General features: G+C 42.6%; 1 pseudogene; it reads right to left on the reverse strand.

Moving 5' to 3' along the window:
- Window positions 1-1,716: 1,716 nt before the first annotated feature.
- Window positions 1,717-10,036, reverse strand: LOC150000227 (actin-related protein T3 pseudogene; annotated as a pseudogene).
- Window positions 10,037-22,707: the final 12,671 nt, after the last annotated feature.

Below are 22,707 nucleotides of genomic sequence, written 5' to 3' on the forward strand. Positions count from 1 at the left end.
AGACCTTTCCTTTGTAGATGGGGAGGATTTGGGGTGGCCTCGGCAGGACTGGATAAGGATGTTATGAGAGCATGTAAGAATGCCTGATATGTTGCCCAGCATGTGTAGGCACCTGATATACCTTAGTTTCGATTTTTCTAGTCCCTGACAGTTAGTGTTAGTCTCAGTAACACATGCCTCTGCTGTGGCATCCAGTGTGGCCTGTAGGCTAATCCACAGAGGGGATAATCCTTGCTCACAGCTTGTGTCCACATCCCCTTTTATTTATTTATTAATGTTTCCTCTAGCATTTAATTTGGTCCTACTCAATAAACACCTGTCGTCAGATGGCTTCACCATTATTTTATCCCACTATAGAAATGCATCAGAGGAATAGACATTCCAATAATTGAAATATAAAGTTGGTGCAAAAATAATGTCCGATTTCAAAGTCTATTTTAAAAATGAAGGAGCCCATGATTATGAAAATATTTATTCATTAACATAACTTTCTTTGCTTTCTAGAACCTCATTCCATCTGTCAACTGGCTTATCAATGCCATGCTCGTAAAATTCTTTAGCTTTTGAAGCAAAATATAAATTCAACTCATTTTCAACCTCTTCTCTTAATGTCAACCTAAGACCATCAAAATGGTTCTGTAGTCCCCGAAACAAGTGATAATTAGAGGGAGCAAGGTCAGGAGAATATAAAGGAAGAAGCAATATTTCCTAACCAAGCTCTTTAAAGAAATTTTTGTTGAGTTGAGCTGTGTGAGGATGAGCATTATCGTGATGGAAGATGACACCCTTTCTGTTGACTAAGGAGGGTCACTTTTGGTTCAAAGCTGCTTGCAAATGACAAAGTTGTTCACAGTAAAAATTAGCAGTAATTGTTTGATTGTTGTCTAACAGTTCATAATGGACAATTCCTTCCATATCCCACCATACACTCAACATAATCTTCTTTGGATGAAGTCCTCCTCTTGGTTGTTGAACTCTTCTTCCTCCTCGACTGATCCATGATTGGTGGTGTTTAACGTATGGTAAAGGATCCACTTCTCAGCACCTGTAACAAGCCTACCTAAAAGTGGTGCCTGAAGGTGTCGAGAAAGCAATGATTCACAGCAAGCAACACGCTGTTGCAGATTCTCTGGAGACAGTTCGTGTGCGACCCATTTTCCAACTACTTAAATCTTTCGATCCTTTTCAGTTGGCAAGTTCCCTAGAGGTAATGGTGGGGTTTTCTGTGACAACAGCTTCCAACACTTCGGAATCAAGTTTTTTTGAATGACCCTCTTTTGGCTCATTTTTCAAACTGAAATCCCCACTTCAGAAACAGGAAAACCATGTCCTGCAACTTCTTTCAGTCACTGCATCATCCCCATAAGCGCTATGAATAGACTTTGCTGCTGTATTTCATTGGCACCTTTATGAAACTCATAGAGTAAAACATTTCTAATGTAGTCTTTAGATGGGATGAACATGGGTACAAATATTGCAGATGATTATGAACAATACTTCAATAATTTAAAAAATAAGGTATAAATTAGTCACTGTGACCTCAAAAAATTATAATAAGAGGCACAAATTTAATAAATACTATCTAAAACTTTCTTTTAAAAAAGTTGGACATTACTTTTGCACCAATCTGATAGTTTCTGTTCTTCCAGAAACACAATATCCAAAGTTTTCTGTCCCACATACTCAAAACATTTTCTTCAACCTTTTAATCTACATTCAGGAGCATCCTTGGTGAACTATGTTGGGACTGACTTCTTTAAATTCTGCAGCAGTGAATGACACACATGTCCTGGAAGGCAGACAGAGATGCAAGCATAGAGCCTCCCATCCGCACCGATATTTCCTTTCTGGGGGAGCTTTAACAGGGGTATTGGCAGGTGCCAGCTATGCTATGTCTTTAGCCACTTGTCTAAACCAGGAATGAGGTTGATTCCCCAGCAAGGATAGTATTAGAGAAAAAAGGAATTCCTCAGATCTGTACCACACTTCATTATGCTGGTGAAGCAGATCTTATCAGTGCAGGAAGTGTCCAGGTCCATGAGGGATGGACAGAAGAGGGCTTCTGGTCACAGAGCACGATCCTCTTCCCATCAGGTAGTTGGTAAACTTTCTCTATACTACCATCTTTCTTGGCCATTTCCTCTTCATAGCTCATTGCCATGTCATGAGAGGTTTCCTGAATGTCTGTGACTATCTTTCTGTTTGCAGCACTAAGCAGGCTGATGCCATCTATGGCCCTTCAACAGCATCATGAGGTAGTCGGTGAGGACAAGGCCAGCCAAATTAGCTGCTGGACACCATGAGGCAGAGAGTAACTTTCAAAGGCGGGCACACACTGGGTAACCCAGCACCCGAATTCATCACACAGCCAGTTGCAAAGCTAGGAGCAAGGAGAGCCCACACCCCCTGGATGAACAGATAGAGACTGGAACCCCCAGATGCTCACACTTCGGTGATCTGTCGTCAGTCAGCTATTGGGTTCAGTGCTGGCTGTAATCAAGACTGCGCTTTAGCATCAGGTTGTGGTCATAGATATGCTTCCACGAGATCTCCTGTGCCCCAGCAAGTGCTGAGAACAGTTCCACAGTGCAGCTGACCGACAGCGAGCTTCTCCTGCCTTGCGCGGTCATCCACGCACAGCTCCAGCACGCCCCTGCCACCCTGCTCTGGCTGCTGGCATGGCAGATACTTGGTAGATGAACTGGGGCTCCTGGGCCCCAGCCAGGCCCTCCTGGACAACTCCTGAGCCTTGAGCGTCACCATCAGTAGCTGGTAGTAGCTCACGCGGCTGCAGCGCCCGCTCCGGTTAGCGGCCCGGCCACTGGCCCCTTCCGCCAGGGCAGCCAGGAGGGCGGAGAGTGTGCAGCGCAGCCCTTGGCGGGGCGGTTACGAGGTTCCAGCGTTGCTCGGTGACAGATGGCTGAGACACTGCGTCACAAAGGCCTCCCCAGCAAGGGCTCCCAGCACCCGAGGCTTGCTAGTGCGTCCGCTGTGGGGCAGGAACATCCCGCGGCCCATAGACTCTCGGAACGCACAGGGCGCTGTGAAATTTGCTCACCACTGGGTCTCAGTGGGGCTTCTCCGCTTCCTTTTTACCCACCCAAACATCTACCCCTCTGCACCTCAGGATGTGTGACAAGCGAGGGGCTGAGGGTGCCTGGTGAGCGAGTGGAAAGTGAAGAGCTGCTTTGCTGTTTTGCCTTGGGGACAGTAACTCCTCTGACCTTAGCTGATCGGTTATCATCCACTATGCTGGAAAAAGCAACAGAAAACTGGCTGCAAGCGCATGGGGAGGAAGTGGGAAAGTGGCAATCAATCGAGAGAGATGAGGAGCTGGACCAGTTCATTTAAAAGTCTGTTCCAAAAACATCTAACTTCGTTTCTTTACATTGTCAAGAAGGCTTTTAAAGCCCAGCTGCCTCTTATTAATACTGTTTGGGCTGCTCCCCTTCCCGCCAGCCTTGCTCTTGGGCTGTGGCAGCATGAATGGCCTGGTGGCAGTGGCGGGCACGCTGAGTGATGCCAGTGCCGGAGCCTGGCCTTCAGATCTCAGCCCAAGCAGCTGAGAACACAGCGCCTTGGTCCCTTTCCAGTGAGGAGGTGAATGCTCTGCCCATGGCCCTAGGAGGCCTGCCAGGCCCCAGGAGGACCCACAGGATGGAGGGAGAGCGCAGGGCCCCTGCTCCGGGTGGCCTGTGCACCCCAGGGCTGTGAGTATCTCTCAGCATGAGGTGGGGGAGAGGAGAATGCATCTTGGGGATCACAGAGCCTGGAGTTTAAATGTAGACATTTGCTAGTTATGTGATCTTGGGCCAGTTAACTGGTCTCTGAACAGTGTTTCCTCAAGTGTCCCTCCGATGGGAGTGATAACACCAATGTCCTGCTAAGGGGATTGTTGGGATACAATGTGTTTCTTTGTACAAAGGGCCCAGCACAGATGGGGTCTGGTGCATCCTAGGTAGTCAAAAATGTTTTCTCTCTGCCTCCCTCTGCCATAGCTTTCCTTTCTCCCTCCTTCTCTTCCCTTTGTTCCTCTCTTCCTCTCTCCTTTCCTTCTTCTCCTTCTGAGAAAACTAACACATAACTGTGGGAATGGGGTAGGTGTGAAATCAATAAGGAGTATCCCCCAAAGGCTTAGGAATAGAGGGACCAAGCACTTCTGAAAGGTGAGGTGCTCGGAGGGGCCAGAAAAACAGAAAGCCTGGTGGAAAGTTTGGATAAAGAACACTTGGGTACTCATATTCATTCTCTCTTCAGGCCACCAGGCAGCTGTCCTTCTACTTGCTGCTTCTCCCCACCCCCAAGATTGTGATGTAGTCTGACACTCAGGCAATGGGCTGAAAATGGGCTCTCAGTGAGGTTTTGCACCCTGAACAGTGAGATTCCCTTAGCCTGTTCTCCTGCAGAGCCCACTCAGCATGGGCAGCCAGGCAAGGAGACTGGACATGGCATTTCGGGAATATTGGCCTGCCCCTAGCAAAAGGCCAGACAGAATCAAGGGGTCCCCCTCAAATTCTGGTGAAGTTCACCAGGCAATGAACCCTGCTCATGCATAAAGAACCTCTAACAAGTGTTTAGTTTCTCACCATTAGGTCTGAAAAGAAGAGACTAAGACTAACCAAAGATTTAAGGCAAGATTATAATGGGTGGAATGGAGACCCTGACAAATAAATGAATGGAAAAAACAAAGACACAATGTAGGGATTGTAATGAAAATTTAAAATGCAATGATTAATGCTATCCAAGGGATAAGAGGAAATATATCTATGGAACAAGAACAGAGTGTTATATAAAGAAACATTCAGAGAATGGAAAGGGGCTTTCAAAGTTAAAATGTGAGATTAGACATTTTAAAAGTCTATAGATAATGTTGAGGAAACCTCCCAGGGTGTGGAACTAAAAGACTAAGTTAGGAAAAATAGAAAAATGGGAAAAGTAGAGAATCAGTCCAGAAGGTCTAACATCTGACTATTAAGAGCTCCAGAAAGAAAAAAGAAAGACAATAGAGGGGATTAATTAGCAAAGAAATTGGAACAAAATTTCTGAAATCCTGGATTTCTAGTCTAACAGGGACCAGTAAGTGCCTAGCATAATGGATGAAAAATAATCCTCATGCAACGCATGCTATTGTGAAGTATCAGGACCCTAACAATACAGAGAACTTTCCAAAATCTGCCAGAGAGAAATGCAACAGGTTATATGCAGAGGACCAGGAATCAGAATGGCATGGGGCTTCTCAGCAATTTGGAGATGGTGTAGCAGTGCCTTCAACATTCTGAGGAAAAATGATTTCAACCTAGAATGCTAGTCCTAACAAAATGACCAGTCAACGGTGAAGATGGTCTCAAAAATAATGTGCTTTCTTCCATCTTTTTTCAGAAAGCTACTGTAGGATGTTTTCCACAAAAATGAGGATGTAAACCAAGAAACAGGAAGACTTAGAATCTAGGGATCAAAAGACTATCCTGAGACTTCTGGCCAAGATGGAGGCTTAGACTGACATGCTCTGGCTCCCTCCACAATTAAGAAAGACTACAACTACTGCAGAACCAGAAATAACCAGAAGTTCCAGAAAATAAAGCTACATAGAAGTCCAACGTATGAAGTTATAAACAAGTTGTGCTCATCCAGATGGGTAGGTGGGGCAGAGAGGTCAAGCTGTGCTAGTGGCTGCAGTGACAAGTGGCGGGACTGTGGTAAGCACAGACACCCATATTTAAGGGGAGGAGAAAAGCGCCCGGGGACCACACCTGGATGCAGACTGAACCCATCAGCTCGCAATTCCAATGCCAGGGAAGGCAGACCCCCATTGTCTCAGACTGTGAGGTCCAGAGGGCATGGGGATGGAAGAGGAGGCTCACGGTCTCTCAGCGGAGAGTAATGACAGGAATGCATCTTGAACCCCCGCCCCCACACAAAGCACCACAGTGTGGTGAGAAGGGTTGCCCGGTAGTGAGGAGTGCACAGGGCTCTGCCCCCAATAGTGTAGGAGTTGTGTCAGCCCCACCCAAGAAGGAAAGACAAATGAAAACGGTCAGGATGGCAGGAATCATGATTGAAATACCAATCACGCAGGTGACCAAAAAGCAAATACTTGAATTAACCGATGAACAGGTAGATAATCTTTCTGAGGCTCAGTTCAGAGCTATAGTTATCAGACAGCTTACAGAAATAACAGTGGGAATTAATCAAGATGGGGAAGGAATGAAGGCTACTCCTGCTGAAATGAATAAAAACACATACAAGACAAGTGGTGAGGAAAGAAAAACCAGGGATCAAATCAACAAATCAGAACATATGGAAGGAACAAACAGTCAACCAGTGCAGAAAGAGGAAACGAAAAGTGAGGAAAATGAGGAGAGGCTCAGAAACCTCTGGGACAGCTATAAGCGGGCCAACGTCCAAATTATAGGGTTGCCGGAAGGTGAAGAAGAACTAGAAATTGAAAAATTATGTGAAAAAATAACGAAGCAGAACTTCCGTAACTTGGGGAAAGAAATAGACTGACAGGTCCAGGAAGCACAGAGAGTTCCAGAAAAACTGGACCCAGGGAGAATCACACCAAGACACATTATCATCAAAATGTCCAAAATTAAAGATAAAGGGAGAATCTTAAAGGCAGCAAGAGAGAAGAAAATAATTATGTACAAAGGGGTCCCAATTAGACTATCAGCTGATTTCTCAAAAGAGACTCTGCAGGCAAGAAGGGACTGGCAAGAAATATTCAAAGTAATGAAAAGCAAAAACCTACAGCCATGATTACTCTATCCAGTGAAGCTGTCATTCAGAATAGAAGGACAGAGAAAGTGCTTCCAGGACAAAGTAAAACTGAAGGATTTCATTAGATCCAAACCATTGTTATGAGATGTTAAAAGGACTTGTTTAGAAGAAGGAGGATCAAAACTATGAACATTAAAATGAAAACTGTATCAGAACAACCAACATCAGAAGCTAGGGAATTGAAACAAAGGCAAACTAAGTAGGCAACAAGAGTGGAAAAATAAATATAAGTATGGGGAACATATTGGCGGGAGGTCAGCTGAGATGGGGAAGGGGGAAAAGGGAGGGAGATGATGCAGGAATTAAGAAGCATAGTAGGAAGGAATAGAGTAGACAGGAAGATGTTAACTATATGCACAACCAATGCACATGGACTAAGGGGGGGGGCAACTGGAGGGAGAAGGGTCACTGGGTGGAGGGGAGCAAAGGGAAAAGAAATTGGGACAACTGTAACAGCATAATCAATAAAACATATTTTAAAAAATGAATCTAAGGATCGGGGCAATAAAACCGAGGGAAAAAATTAGTGGGATGATGGTCAAGGGAAGCCCAGGATAAAAGGGGGCCGTGGCTTGAAGAGCAGTCCTTATTTATGAAAGTGATGGTAGAGGGATTATATGAGAAGAAATTAAACGTGGAGCTGAATTATAGATAAATATGTAGAAAGATAGAATATTTAAAAAGGGGCAATTATGTAAAACAAAATGTGTATAAGGAAAGGCATAGTCAGAGTACACTAAATGCATGAAAAATATGTAGACATATTCATATAAATGTTTAATAATAATTTCACCACTAATCATGATGTAACTCTATGGGGAGGGTGGGGAGAGGGAACAGGGCTGCATGCATGCCTGGTGAGGGCTGGGGAGAGGCTGGTAAAGAGAATCGTACATACATCTTCCACAGTAGAATGACAAAAGATAATGTCAAAAATTAAAATGTTAAAAAAGAGTGTACATGTGCTATTTAGAGAAATGGAGACCACAGAAAAATATTAAAAAACTTGTTAAGCTATATAGCATTGTTGAACTTCAAAAGCTATGCCTGTGCATTACTTTGATTAAAAAATGGGAAGTGAGAAAAAAAAAGGGAAGTGAGAAGTGTTTATTACACAACTGGAATGTGAAGACCATGTGCTGGAAGTGGGGTCTAGAGTTATAGCTACTTCTCCTCCTTTTCCTTCTTCTTTTTCTTCTTCTTCTTTTTAAAGATGGGAGAGCCCTGGCTGGTGTGGCTCAGTGGATTGCGTGCTGGCCTGCAAACCAAATGGTTGCTGGTTCAATTCCCAGTCCGGGCACATGCCTGGGTTGCAGGCCAGGTCTGCAGTTGGGGGTGTGCAAGAGGCAACCACACATTGATGTTTCTCTCCCTCTCTTTTTCCCTCCCTTCCCCTCTCTAAAAATAAATAATTAAAATCTTAAAAAAAAAAAAAAGATGGGAGAGGCTCAGGAGCATTTATATGCTAAATTCTAAGGGGAATGTTAGAGAGACAAAAATCCAGAAAAAAGGGTGAGAATTAATGTTGCAGGCACAGGATCTGAAGCCGAGGTAGGTGGATGGATTAACTTCAGAAGAAAGGTCCAGGAGGAAGGGCAGATACAAATGCAGACACATTTGGGAACCTGGGGGAGTGCCCACTCAAGAGCATCTATTTTCTTGGTAAAAGAAGAGGCATGGCACATTGTTAGAGGGAAGGCGTGGTTGGGGAGATGGTTTGAGGAAAGTGTTCAAGTTATGGTTAGGATTAGTATTAAAAAAAGAATGGAATCATTACTGTAGAGACGAGGGTCGGAGAGTTGACCTGGAGCAGTAAGAACTGAGAGTGGAAATGATACATTTGGAATGGCACACCTTCCTGGCTATGAATTTTCTCTAGGAATCTCTGTGAACTTGGGGGATGTGACTGGTGGGGATACTGGGGTTTGCTAGGTGATCATGGAACAGGATGGGACAAGGAAGCTGAGAGTGAGAGAAAGGGAGGTTGAGGTTCTGACACACAGGGCAAGACTGAAGACTGGACAAGGAGGAGGTGATGTGGAGAAGTGCGGACAGACTTGGAGAAAAGCTTCAACGCCAAAAAGTTTTCACTGGAGCTGGACGCTGGAGCCTAGGAAGCTGAGATTTTGGCCATGCTGGTGTGGACCATCAACCTGGGGATGATGAGGCCAGGGTGCTGGGAGGGCTGTCTGCCAGGATCAGTGGGTGCTTATGGTGGGGAGAAGCTAGTGAACCAGTGTCCAAAGTCTGATGCGTCTCCTAAGACTTATTAGGTGGTCAAAACATGAGTGCTCTGTGGAGAGGCAGGGAGTGGCAGAGCCAGACAGCGTGAGAGTCAAAGGGAGGATCAAAACTGACAATGAGAGGCTGGGGGAGATCTAGAATATAGGGCATGGGAATGTGTACACTCCACAGTCTAGATGGTAGAGGGAGAGTCACGTCCTGACAAGGGTCAGTGTCAGATGAAGCCAGCTGGGGGAGGGAGCACCTTGCAAAGATGTGGGTGGGGTTTGCAGACGGTGTATTGTGGGAGCACTGGGAAGGAGGTTAGCAGGGAGCAGATGAGTCAGCTGGGAGCCGAGGGGGATGCACTGTGGATGAAGGTCTAGGAGGGATGAGCAGCATGGAACTACCTGGTTTTAAGAGTTTGAAACATAAATTTGGTGCAAAAATAATGTCCAATTTCGAGGTCTATTTTAAAAATGAAAAAGCCCATGATTATGAAAATACTTATTTGTTAACATAACCTGTCAGTTTAATACTTTTTAAGTGGCTAACACAAAGCGAGCAGCTTCTGATTGGCACAACTAAGCTCAACTTACTCGAGGACAGGGTATTTCTAAGAATCTTGTCTTTCTTCAGGGCTAAGATCAGGCTGAGGTAGGACTATAGTAAAATGAAATCCATCATCTCTTGGGACGGCCCCACGTGGAGCTTCTTCAACTTACTGTTGGACTCCCAACATTTAGCATCTCCCAGGGTTTCCTTGACAGCATCCCACCTCTCCCTGCCCCATTTCCTGCTTCCTGAGTCCTGCTGGGGCTAATCACACAGCTGGGTGTATTAACATCCTACAAATTCACAGGAGCTTGCTTCCTATATTAGCAAGAAAAACAGAGGCAAAAAGGCATGGCTTTCTCATAAACTTTTCTAACTTGATCCACAGCTACACTTTCCTGCCGGTTTTCTGCAGTCCTAGGGCTTACTTGTGCTCCACGTTCAGGTCCACGTGCTTTTCCTGTGGTTTTGGCCACATCTCCTATCACAACCGGCACTGCCGCCTTCATCATCCCTCTCCCTCCTCCCCTGGACGTGTGGGCCTCACTCCAGTGTTATACAGACGTGAGTGCCTCTTGCTTTCGCTGCCGGAGTCGTCCCAATTTTTTGTGGCTACCTCTGGTTGGAGTGAAGATGGGCTCTCGTTCCCAAAATAAAGCTGGAAGTACTGCTTGAATTTCAGTGTGATCTTCCACCAGTTTAAACTAAAACGAAGCCCACTTGCCAAGGTAAGCAACATAATGAAGGCTTATTTGAGGAGAGCCTCTTCCTTCTCCAGTCTGTTGCAAAAGCAGTAAAACCTACCATTGGCTTGTTAAGCAGTTTCCTACCATGGTAGCTGCAAATGCCTTCAAGTCTTGGCCAGCTGACAACAGATTTTATTACATTTTTCTTCGTTTCAAAATGCCCTCTCCACGGAATGGGGGAGGACAGGTTCCATGTAATTTTGATACATACAGTGATCTTTCGATAAGTCTTACTGTGAGGTTCTTGAGAGCAGGATACCTGTCTTATTATCCTGGTGCTCTCAGTCTCTCCACAGTCTGGCCTCTTGGAAGGCTTTCCGACACACATGCCTGTGGACTGTGCAAAGGAGTTCCAAGGTTTAATGAGAATTTTCTAACCTTTTGTTTCTTTTGTCGGTAGTCTACGTCAAGTTTGGAGCATGGGTTTTCATCTAGCACAGGTCTCTCCTTCCTGGGAGGTTCAGCACCATGATATGTGGAGCTTTGGAATTCTACATCCATCCTGTAGAACATTTCAAAGGGGGAAAAGGGGTTGTTGGCAAGTATTAACTGAGGTCTTACAATGTGCTTGCCCACCTGTTAGATGCGGGGATTCCTGGAGGAGTGAGAGACAGCGCTCCTAGAATTTACATTCTGCTCTCCATTCTTCATCTTTAGGCAGTTTGGCAGGGTTCAGTTTCAACAAAAGGAGGAAAACATGGTGTGATTTTAGAGGAATTCTTATTCCAACCTGATATTTAAAATGAACTTTAGAGTTGTATTATTGATCACTTCAATCTCTTTTATGTACAACCTACTGGACAGATAAAATCTACTAGTGTTTAACACTGTTATATGAAAAAAGGAGTTGAGAGCAGTCTTCACTTTGGGAAGAGGGAAGACAATGACGCTCCTTGGCTGCTGTGTTGGGAGTAAGGGATAGCACTCAGGGCAGGGAGAAGATGAAGGCTCTGGAGGCTGGGGCCCCAGGGACTGGCCCAGAGGGGCGGGACCGTGCGGTGTCACATTTAACAGTCATTGGGACCTCAGTTCTGTCACTCACAAGTGGGTTGATCTCTTTCAACACCCCTAAAATTTTCATGGTATAACTTTAAAGATCTATAACATGGAAATTATAATACTCACTTTTTAGAGTTATTGTTAATTTCTTTTTCACCTCTACAGTTTCCCTAAGTCTGTATGACTTGTGGGTAACAGTATTATCCTCTGTTAAAATGCAAATACCCTTGGATTAGTGTATAGAAAACTGTTGTTGACCATAGACATATTGGTAGGATTTTCTTTTTTTTTTAATAAAATCTGCCACCTTGGAAAATAGAGCCAAACTCCAGGAAATGCCTCTCTTTCTAGATATGTTGAGAAGAGAGAATAAGGTTTTCACAGATGTATGAGGGGGGACCAAAAAAAACCCCTGGAATTTATTTATTAAAAATTGTATATTTATTCTTATATGTTTAAACTTCAGTCACCTTCAAAGTACTCTACACTTGATGCAATACACCTATTGAGAGTTTTTTTTTTTTCCCACAACACAAAAGAGTTTTTGAACTCGTCTGAGTCTAAACAGTTAATAGCTAATTGCTTTGAGTGTAATGAGACTTAGACAAACCTGTTATTAAATACTACTTTAGAATCTTGTTATAAAAGCACTGGGTATACATTATGAAACATTTGGGAAGTAAAATTATGAAGATGTTGAAAATGTGAAATATATAATCAAATTCATCAATAAATATTTTCTTGTGTGGATTCTAGATTTTGTATTTTTTTGTGGCAAAAACTTCTTCCCTCCAAGATTATATATAAAAACTAACATTTGTCTTTTTGTTAGGTTTCATTTTAACTTTTCTTTAAGATTGGAAGCATTGATTAAAGTACTCATCCCCCCCACACCCCTGCCTGATGGTTACTAGTTTAACTGCATATGAAATACTCTATCGTCTCAAAAAACAAAACAAAAACAAAAAAAGATATGGAAAAAATATTGCTCATATCCTACTTGCTGATAACAACTACTAATACTCTGAAATATTTGCTTTCAGTTTTTTCTTACATTTCAGGCCAACTTGAGAAGAGATGAAATCTGTTTGGCGCTCCTGCCTTCTTCTTTGGTTTCTGTCTGTCCTTCCTTTCTGCTCATCCCTCTTTCCTTCAGTTGCTTCCTACTTCCTGCTCTAGAGAAAGGATCACATTTCTTTTAGGAATGTTTTGTGAGATTAAGTCAGAGTCATTTCTACCCCAAACACCTGCATTCTCATCCTTATTTTTGACCACGGATAGAAAGGCTTCGTTCTTGTTTGCAGGCGTTCCTCCTGCACTCGCAGCCATGGGAAGAGGTGGTCCTGAGGGGCGCCAGGGCCCTGCTGCAACCACTGGCATGATGCTGACCACCGCCCAGGGTGTTGTGCTCCACATTGACCAGTGTCACCAGCCTTGACAGGTAGGCCGTCCTTTCTGCCAGTCAAGGCTCTTGCTTACAAATAACAGCATCTACTCTAGCTAGTTTTAGCAGAAAGGGACTTATTAAAGAATGCTATGTACCTTACAAAATCTCTGGGAGGACCAGAGAGCCAGACTGGATATTACACACCTAAGAACAATGCATCCAGGAACGATGCAGCTAGGAGCGACACCATGGAGCCATTCCAGGAAAAACACCAGTGCTGCCTCCACCCTCCACCTGGCACAGATCAGACTGTATCAAAAGCTCCCTCATACCTGTCCCAGCACCAGATACCTCCACCCCACTCTTGTCCCCCAATCTATCTGCCTGCAGTCAGCCCCCACACCGGCAGCCCCCTTCTGCATCCAAGTTTTATGTAGATCAGATTGATCACTTGCCTGTAACTATGCTACAAGGCAGTCTGGGAAATGTAGTGTTTTGTAGTTTACTTTGGGAAGGTGTATCAGAGTCTGCAGAGAAGCAGAGCTGATGGCATGGAGATTGTCTGTCTCTCTATATCTGTCTATCTATCTATCTATCTATCTATCTATCTATCTATCTATCTATCTATCTCTCTCCATCTATATAGAACCATCTATCTGTCTATCTAGCTACACACAGCTGATATTTGAACAATGTGGGGGTTAGGGGTGTCTACCTCTTGCACAGTTGAAAATTCACATTTAACTACAAGCATCCCTCCATGTACATGGACTCTCAACCTTGGAGTTGACTCTTGAAAAACACAGTTTTGACCATTGTGGATCAATTGAAAAAAATATTCACCTATAAGTAGACTTGCACAGTTCAATTCTGAGTTGTTCAAGGGTCAGCTGTATACACATATGGAGAGAGGGGGGGATGAGGGAAGGGAGGTGAGGGAGAGAGAGAGAGAAAGAGAGAGAGAGAGAGAGAGAGAGAGAGAGAGAGAGAGAGAGAGAGAGAGAGAGAGAGAGAGAGAGAGAGAAAGAGATTGATTTAGTATATTATGAGGGATTGGCTCATGCAATTATGAACACTGAGAAGTTCCAGGAACTCTTCTCTATAAGTTGGAGACTCGGGAAAGCCAGTGTAATCGTTCAGTCCAAGCTTAGAAGCCTGTGAAACAAAGGAACAGCTGGTGTGAATTCTAGTCCAAGCCCAAAGGCCTTAGAACTGGAGGACTGATGGCACAATATCCCACATGAGGGGAGGAGACGCCTCCCTCAGCTAGAACTGAGAGGCAGAAAATAGTCAATTTTGTCTTCTTTCACCGTTTTTTTGGGGGGGGCTCTCTTCAGATAGGATGAGGTCCACCCACATTGCGGGGGACAATCTGCTTCAGTCAGTCTAATTTTTTTCTGAAAACACCCTCAGAGACACAATAATGAATAACGTTTAACCTGGTGTCTGGGCATTCCCTGACTCAGTTGTATTGACACATAACTTTAACCAACACAGGTTAGATTCATAACATTGGATGTAGGGAGTGGATTCCTGGAGGTCACACCTATGAGTTTTGAGGCTCAAGTACCAGCTTCAGAAACCAGAAGTGAACCCTGGTGTCTGGGCCTTTGCTTGTGCCCTTCCCTAACTGGCGCATCTCCTGGTGTTTGCCTGTGATCTTAAACTTGTGGTAGGTTGGCTTCTCCTGCTCTCATCCTGACGGCACCTTATCCCATAAACTGGAGCCTCATGCAGCTCGCTCAGCCTGGTGAATGATGTTGCATGATGTAGTTTTCAGTTAAACTTTGTACCTACTACATATCAGGTTGGTGCAAAAGTAATGTCCAACTTTTTAAAAAGTTTTAGATAGTATTTATTAAATTTGTGCCTCTTCTTATAATTTCCTGAGGTCGCAGTGACTAATTTATACCTTATTTTTTCAGATTATCGAAGTACTGTTCATAATTGTCTGCAATATTTGCACCCATGTTTGTCCGATCTAAAGACCACACTAGAAATGTTTTACTCTATGAGTTTCATAAAGGTGCCAATGAAAAACAGCAGCAAAGTCTATTTAGAGCGCTTATGGGGATGATGCAGTGACTGAAAGAAGTTGTAGGAGGTGGTTTTCCTGTTTCTGAAGTGGGGATTTCAGTTTAAAAAATGAGCCAAAAGAGGGTCGTTCAAAAAAACTTGATTCTGAAGTGTTGGAAGCTGTTGTCACAGAAAACCCCACCATTACCTCTAGGGAACTTGCCAACTGAAAATGATCGGAAAGATTTAAGTAGTTGGAAAATGGGTCGCACACGAACTGTCTCCAGAGAATCTGCAACAGCGTGTTGCTTGCTGTGAATCATTGCTTTCGCGATACCTTCAGGCACCATTTTTAGGTAGGCTTGTTACTGAGAAGTGGATCCCTTACCATAACAGTATACACTGCTGATTGTGGATCAGTTGAGGAGGAAAGAATTCAACAACCAAGAGGAGGACTTCATCCAAATATCGTGTTGAGTGTATGGTGGGATATGAAAGGAATTGTCCATTACGAACTGTTAGACAACAATCAAACAATTACTGCTAATCTTTACTGTGAACAACTGTCATTTGCAAGCAGCTTTGAACCAAAAGCAACCCTTAGTCAACAGAAAGGGTGTCATCTTCCATCACAATAATGCTCATCCTCACACAACTCAACTCAACAAAAATTTCTTGAAAGAGCTTGGCTGGGAAATATTGCTTCTTCCTCCATATTCTCCTGACCTTGCTCCTTCTGATTATCACTTGTTTTGGGGAGTACACAACTGTTTTGATGGTCTTAGGTTGACATTAAGAGAAGAGGTTGAAAATGAGCTGAATTTATATTTTGCTTCAAAAGCTAAAGAATTTTACAAGTATGGCATTTATAAGCCAGATGACAGATGGAATGAGGTTCTAGAAAGCAAGGGAAGTTATGTTAATGAATCAATATTTTCATAATCATGGGCTTTTTCATTTTTAAAATAGACCTTGAAATCGGACGTTATTTTTGCACCAACCTTATATTTATGGCAATTTCTCATAAAAACTTTCTTTATTTACTTACTTTTATTTATTTTTAAAGTTGAGGTAACATTGGTTTGTAACATTGGTGTGTAACATGTAAGCTTCAGGTATGTAACGTTATAATTCAACATCTGGTACATACTCTGTTGGGCTCAGCACTGTAAGTCTAGTTTCCATCTTCTTTTATTTGAAGTGGTGGTTATTGGACACTCTCAAAAGGCAGATCTATTGGGTAATTTCATAGCTTTCCAGTTAATATGACTAGTTCTTCTATGATAAGAGCCATTTTTTTTTCTAGGGCCCCACACATATTCTCTATGCCCCTCTTCATACTGCAAGTAGTGATTTAAAAAAAAAAAATGTGACCTGTGATTTTTTTTTTGGCTTATTATGAAAATACAAGCTTCAGCTCAGAGTTCATTTGAGATGAACTTCAAATCCTGCCTTCACAGTTTTACAGTGGACAATCCCAGAGTTTCTCTGCCTGGGGGTGGTGGGACCTCAGCTCAGAGAAAGGAGCTGCTTCCTTCATGGTGAATTTAGGCAGCATGGGGCTCTTGCTTTCCTGTTGTGATCTCTGATCATGTCTGGTTAGTTTAGACAGCATGTGGGTCTTGCTATCCCACTGTATATGCATATATATTGTGAAAGGATTCCCCTCATCTAGTTAATTAACACATCCATCACCTTACATAACTTTCTTTCTGCTTTTTTTTGGGGGGGGGCAAGACTATTTAATTTTACTCACTTAGCAAATTTGAATTACATAATGTAGTGTATAACTATAGTCACTATGTTTTGCATTAGATCCATGTTTTAAAATTAGACAACCTTATTTATCTTATAGCTGAAAGTTTGTACCCTTTGCTAACCTCTCTGTTTCCCCCACCCCCAACCCTTGACAACCACTCTTACACTCTCTCTCTCTTTCTCTCTCTCTCTTTTTAGATTCCAACAATAAGTGATACCATGCAGTATCTGTCTTCCTCTGCCTGATTTAGTTCACTTAGCATAATGCCCTTTAGGTCCATCCACATTGTTGCAAATGACAGGGTTTCCTTCTTTCTTATGGACGAATAATATTCCATTACCGCATTTTTCTTTATCCATTTGCCTCTTGTGGACACTTAGGTTTTTTCCTTGTCTTTACTATTGTGAGGAATGCATTGAACATGGGTATGCAGATAGCTTTTTGATGTCCTGTTTTCAGTTCCTTTGGCTGTATATTCAGAAGTGGGTTTGCTGGGTCATAAGGAAGTTCCATTTTTAATTTTTTGAGGAAATCATGCTGTCTTCCACAGTGGCTGCACCAGTCTGCGTTCCTACCAGCAGTGCACAGGGGCTCCCTTTCCTCCACATCCTTGCCAATACTTGTTGTTTGTTGATTTGTTAAATGATGGCCATTCTGACCTGTGTGAGGAGGTATCTCACTGTGGTTTTGATTTGGATTTTTCTAATTAGTAGTATTGAGCATCTTGTCATGTACCTGTTGGTCATTTGCATGTCTTCTTTGAAATTTGTCTATTCAGTTCCTTTGTCCACTTTTAAGTGGGATTGTTTGTATTTTTGCTATTGATTTGAATGAAGAATCACTTTTCAATATGCAGTGAGGCCAAAATTGACACCTCATTTAATCATAATCACAGATACAAACTGACCCATGCCTGGGTCATATTATGCAAGTTAATTCCTGTATATCTTAAGGCACAAACTGTCCATGAGTATGCCTCTAACTCCTTCAAGGCCTTTCCTCTATTTCCTCTCTGCTCCTCTCCCTTTTTTCTCATCTATCAAAACCCCCAAAACAAAACCCTACAAAAACAGAAAGCATTACCCATACCCCACCTACAAAGGTAACCCCCACATATCAGTTTGCATCTTCTTTCTAAAGTGACCCTTATGCTGAGGGTCTGACAAGTGCTGATTTTGAAAGTTTATATAAAGAATGAAAGTACTGAGCCTGAAATATGGAGTATTACCTTCTCACCCCCAAATCTCACTTTGTGACCCTGGACTGATATGAAGGGTTAATGAGCTGTTACAAAGTTTTCCTGGCTTGGACACAACTGCTTCCTGCAGCTTTAGCTGGGTGTTGGAACGTTGGTCCTTTGTGAGGGCTACAACTGGGGTGAGGGCACTGACAATATAGAGGTGGCTGCAGTTGCAGACATTTGTAGGCACCCTGGCCAACACACTGTGTTAGGTTTAATAACAGCAAAGCAGAGTTCTGGAGTCCACCATTCCCCGTGGGGTCAGACCAGTTGAAGGTCAGATGTACTTTGGTCCGTTTCCCCAGAATTTTCTGGCATACCTGTGGACAAGTCTTCACTGGAGGTCTGTTTCTTTAGGATTATTTTGCTATCCAAAGAAGGTTCCAAAGGTTGACTGATGAGCGCTGTAAGACCGAGGTGGATTCATTTGAATTGGCAGTTTCTTTGAGTGCTCATGTTTCCTGTGTGGTTGTGGTATAGCAGAAAAAGCACCGGATGAAGAGTTGAGGACCTGGCTTGCTTACTAGGTATGTGACCTTGGACAATTGGCTCAACCCTAAAATGATGAACTTAGACTAGTAAATGACATTTAGCCTGAGCTCTAAGATGCTTACAGATCCATAAGATCATTTCAATATTTAAATATTACTCTTAAAAATCATAATTCACCTGTGAGATGGCCACACAGGCTAAATAAAGCAATAAGATTTTTTGGTTTTTGTTGAATTAGGTCATAATCATGTGATCATGTGGCAGTGTTATTGCCTGTTGCCCAGTGGCTGTGAGTGTCTGTCTAGGACATCATTTCTTGAACATCCCTGGTGAGTCTGACCCAAATCATCTGTTAGATTATCACCCTATCTGAATTAAAATACTCCTGTTAGTTCTGCCACTACTACTGATCATGGTGTCCTTGGTGGTGAATCTATGAAGTGCCTTATCACTTGATGTTCTAGAAATTTCTAGGTAGGAGAGAGGAAGATAAGGCTTCAAGGAGAACCTACCTTCTTGAATAATTATGGTCACGTGGGGTGTCTAATTATGAGGTAGGAAAGCTTGCCTCCAACAACACAATGTCTCTCTGCATTCCTGCTTGGTGCCTTTAACCGGCCAGTCTCCTTGCTCAAGAGTCATCACAAACTGGCACGTTCCATGGTGCAGGGACACCTGCATCTCCCTCCCCTCACCCCATCCCATGAATACTTACTGATTCATCTGCCAGGTAATAAGGCATTTCTTAAATCATTTGTATGAATGTACTCTGTGTAAACTAAAGTATACTTGGAAGGACCAACAATTTATAAATCTTCCCAGGGACAGGTTATCTGCACAGATAACCCAAGTGCTCAATACAAATGTATTGAAATAAATGATGTGAGTGCAATTTGCCTCATCAGTCAAAGCTAATTACTTCTGCCTGAATCATTGGAGAGTTTTGATAGTTAAAGAAGGCTAGTCTGCCATGTTAGTTTCTTAGGAAATCTATTCTTCATGGAGAATCTGGATAAATAGAATAAAAAGTACTGAAAAAGGAATGGTTAAGACACCCAAACACGCCCCTGCCACTCCCCAAAAAGTGCTCTCAGACCCACTCTCCACTTTAAAAGCTTACTTTGATGTACTTAATGTATAGCATGGAGACTATAGTTAATGGTACTGTATTATGCATTTGAAAGTTGCTAAGAGATTAGATCTCAAAAGCTCTCATTATACACATGCACACAATGTGCAACTAACTGTGTGGTGATGGATGTTAACTAAGCTCGTGGTGCTAATCATTTCACAATGTATACATATATCAAATCATTTGTTGTACACCTCAAATCAATACAATGTTATGTGTCAATTATATCTCAATTAAAACAATAAATTAAAAAAATATTGCCAAGGAGAATTGAAGACCCACTACTCGTCTTGAGCTAGGAAGATAAGTGTGCATGTTCAGTAGTAGTGGACTATTGCCAGCAACTGACCTCTTACTAACCATGTGACCTGGCTGAGATCTTTGTAAAGAATCTGGCTACCACCTTTTTGAACAGCTTGCTCCTAGAGTGAACTACCCAATGTTGTAGTTTCTGCTTTCCGGAACCTGTCCCTGTTTCTCTTTCTTTTCTCTTGTGCATCTCACAGGAGAAAAAGAGTGGATAGAAAGTTTCTAATAATAATAAGTATGTACTTCATGTCACTTTATTTTTCAAAGTATAGATTTGTAGCTGCCTTTTAAAATGTTGAATGTTTCTGAATTCTTTTTCAGGTTAGAAGTTGATGAAAATATTTTGGACATTATACATAACTAGTTCTTTTAGCATTCCTTAGCAAATCAAAATTTTATAGGCATCTCAGGAAGTTTTCTGGGAAGGTATTTCCTCATATTTGTGATATGGAGCAGAAATTTGCACTAAATTTAAATAAGAATGTCTTAAAATTGAGATTCAAACTAGTATAATTGTTACAGAAACAGGGGTGTCCAAAAAAAAAACCCCAGAGCTTGGGGCTGGGGGATGGGAAGAAGGAAACAGCTTTCAGGATACTTTCACATGCCTGAGGCTGGTGGCTGGTGTCTTTGTTATGCAAAATGGCTTTAATGCATCTAAGGCCTCAGGTAGATGGGAGGGGTCTTGGACCAGGGGATGGTATGGAAAAGGCACACAGAGCCTGCGTGAGGTTCTGTGAATGGTCAGAACTGAGTGCCATGCCCACTGCATCACAGGATGCAGTTAGGGATTTTAAAATAAGCGGCAGACCTTTTAATGAGGCTGAACATGCGGATTTAATGGGAATTGACTATGTGGTTTTTAAGGAAGGGACTTACCTTGCTGCTTTGAAATGGAAGGCTCTCCATGTGGATTACAAAGGACTAACCATGCAGTTTACAAGAAGGCTAAGAATCCACGAGGTTCTGGATTAAAAACTGGCGAGCACCTTAACACAGACCTCCCCTATTAGAATTGGATGATTGGCAGCTACTGGTAAAGATGAACTGTGTTTAGAAAGTAGGGAAATGGTATCTCTAACTTTTCTAAAACTAGCCTGGTTTGGTCGGGGGAGGCAAGGATATGTGTTTATGAGTGTTTTAAAGAACATAAGACTTAATTAACAGCAGAAGTCCACAAATAATTAGATTTATATAACTGTTAAATAAACAATTCTTTTTCTTTTCACTAAACTCTGGTATTGAGAGTTATAATTTTGGCGGCGGGCAATTGGGCCCCTAACTAAAGAGCCCATGGGTTTGTTTCAGTTGGAGCAACCCAGGGGTTCTGTAACATAATGACATGTGATTTGCACATAAACAAGTTATACTTTTTAAAATTCCACTCTATTTTTTTTAAAGCAAGTGGTTTAACAGCATCTGATTTTTTTAAAAGAATTTAAATTATAAATAAAAAAATTTAGTAAAATAAACTTGGAAGTACAAAAAGTATAAAGAGCCAGAAATTAAAGACCTTAAGTCCTAACTCAGAGAGGCAATCACTATTAACACTTCCTTCCAGTCTTTTTCTCTTCATGGTCTGGGAAGCTGCTATGATACAGGATAGGCTTGGTTATGATATTATAACAAGCACCTCTGAATTTCCATCTTGCCAGACAGACTTCGGCATTTTAGACAGAAACATTGTCACATACTCTGCCTTCTTCTACTTTTCACAAGTCATCAAACATTTCCGTTAGAGCCACAATACAAAGAAACAAAAATCTTTGAACATTTAAATAGCTTCCAAATGTTTCATTTGCATAAACTCTTCTGCCGTGCATATTTATGAATCTGTCATTTGTACAAGGATAGTCTCTTAAATATTTTTGAGATCTATGGTGGTCGATATTCAGCTGCCTTTAACATATCCACGCAGGCGTGACAAGCACAATAGGTAACAGCTGGCACAGCACAGGCCCTGGCCAACCAGAGCGAACACTAGATTGCTGGGCTAACTCCCACACAGACCTCCCTCAGCCCCATCCCCGAGCCTTGCTCATGTCCTTCCTGGGTCTGCAGTGTCCTCCCAAGTCCTTCAAGATGAAGTTCATGTCCATCTTGTGCAAGAAGCTTTGTCCTGCTGCTCCAGCTCTTATTGGTTGCTCTCCTGAGTTCCTACAACACCTACTATTTGGATGATATAAGCTTCCACTGCCCCATGTTGTTTCCTTATTTCATGCCTGTTGAGTGATTCTCCTCAGTTACACCAGAAGGTCAAGAACCAACACCGAGCCTTCTCCTAAACCCCAGAGCACTGGCATAAAGCTGAACAAATACTGGTATCCTGGTGCTCACTCAGGTGTGCTCCTTTTGAAAACCAGTCCTGTCTATATGCAAATATGTGAATTATCTTGTTAATACCTGTCTGTGGGTAACTTGGACTCTTAAATTCTCTGACTACTTCAGCATTCTTTGCAATATGAAGCCTCCATACTGTGGATGAAAGGGGCTACATACTACACCGGACAAGCTCAGGGGAGGCCTGCATGGCGGCCTTGCGAACTCGGAGACCAAAAGTAACCACAGAGGATGGTCTGAAACTAAAACTTTCTAACTAAAGGCAGGTCATGACAGGCAGGCATGTTCTGGGCTAGAACCTTTCATGGCAAAGGTCAGTCTTTACCTTCACTGAGACTGTCTATTGTCTTTTTGCATGTAAGATAACATACCTTTGGAATGTCAAATTTCCTTTTTCTGGACCCCTGTAAGTACAGGCACTGCACCGGAGGGGTGGGGCACAAATCCCCTTATTGTTATTGTGATCATGTTAATTGTTGCATGCTAACTACCCTGCACCCACCTGTGTAAAAGAAGTCCGTGTCTATCATTTTGTTCTTTATCCAATCCCAGAGGTTCCCCTCACCCTCTGCTTTTTCCCACCTTTCTAATCTATCACCAACGGATTTCACGTAACCCCCTTATGCCTTCTCTTTGGATTGTAATATATAAAATAAGGGACAAAAATGCCATTTTCCGGAGCATTTTCTCAATCTTTTGAGGTTTTGCTTCCCAGCAACTGTCATCAGT

This window comes from Furipterus horrens, unplaced genomic scaffold (assembly GCF_987537825.1).
Source record: "Furipterus horrens unplaced genomic scaffold, mFurHor1.1.pri manual_scaffold_10, whole genome shotgun sequence".
NCBI lineage: Eukaryota > Metazoa > Chordata > Mammalia > Chiroptera > Furipteridae > Furipterus > Furipterus horrens.